Source organism: Austrofundulus limnaeus, unplaced genomic scaffold, assembly GCF_001266775.1.
Source record: "Austrofundulus limnaeus strain Quisiro unplaced genomic scaffold, Austrofundulus_limnaeus-1.0 Scaffold61, whole genome shotgun sequence".
Classification (NCBI taxonomy): Eukaryota; Metazoa; Chordata; class Actinopteri; order Cyprinodontiformes; family Rivulidae; genus Austrofundulus; species Austrofundulus limnaeus.
In genome coordinates, this window is record NW_013952463.1 from 760903 (window position 1) to 761875 (window position 973).

The following is a 973-nucleotide window of genomic DNA, read 5'->3' on the forward strand; positions in this document are numbered from 1 at the left end:
GGTGCTTTACCATCTGCTCACTTTACACACCTTTACCTTCTGATGACGTTAAATGAGTTCATTAATTTTATCTGAATGCACTCTTCCACCTAACTCAGATGGGTTTTAACTTAAACTTTAGTTATCATGCTTAAAAGTAACTCTAGTAATATAAAAACATTATTCCCACAGTGCTTTTAATGAGATGTGGTTGTTTTTACATAGAGGAAGCAACAAAAGTCTTGTTACTGCATACTCTGTGTTTTATGACCATGGCTATTAACTTCTTTGAATACTGCTACAGCAGGGTTTGCTTTCCCACAAGAAGCAATTCTTTATCCACATTTGTGAATGCCTGTATGTGAACATGCTGGCGTTCACAAAAGTGACTAACGTCCACTGTTTCTCAGTCAATTTTAGCAGGGTAAAACAGTTACACAGGTGTGTTTCCAGTTTTTTTTTTTATATATTGGCACACTGTGTGTATTTCTTGCTCTTCTACCTCAGTCTTTGCATTTATCTGCTTTTAACAAATATGGTCACAGCTAATGGTAAAATATTAAAAATAGGATGTTAAGATACAGAGTGAAATAGAATGAGTGCAACGTAAAATTAAAGGTTACAATGACATGAGAAAGAGGAGAAGATGGACATCACTTCAGTGGCTCATCTGGGAGTCTGCACGCACTCCCACATCTCCCTGCTCTCCCCTGGACAACCTCRCTCCCCTCCATCGGTGTTCGGAGAAAGGAAACGGACGAAGGATTTACTGTTGGGTCTTGACTTGTACACATTCCTGGTGTTGTTTTTCTCCCCTCGGCCCCTCGGCCATACCAAAGGCCTCTAAAACAACAGGCTGTCAGGTTGTGACAGCTGGCTTCAAACAGCTTCTACAGCAGCCGTGCAGCCAGGTTCCCAGACTCGTTTGGGAAGCTCTGTGTGTGTGTGTGTGTGTGTGTGTGTGTGTGTGTGTGTGTGTGTGTGTGTGTGTGTG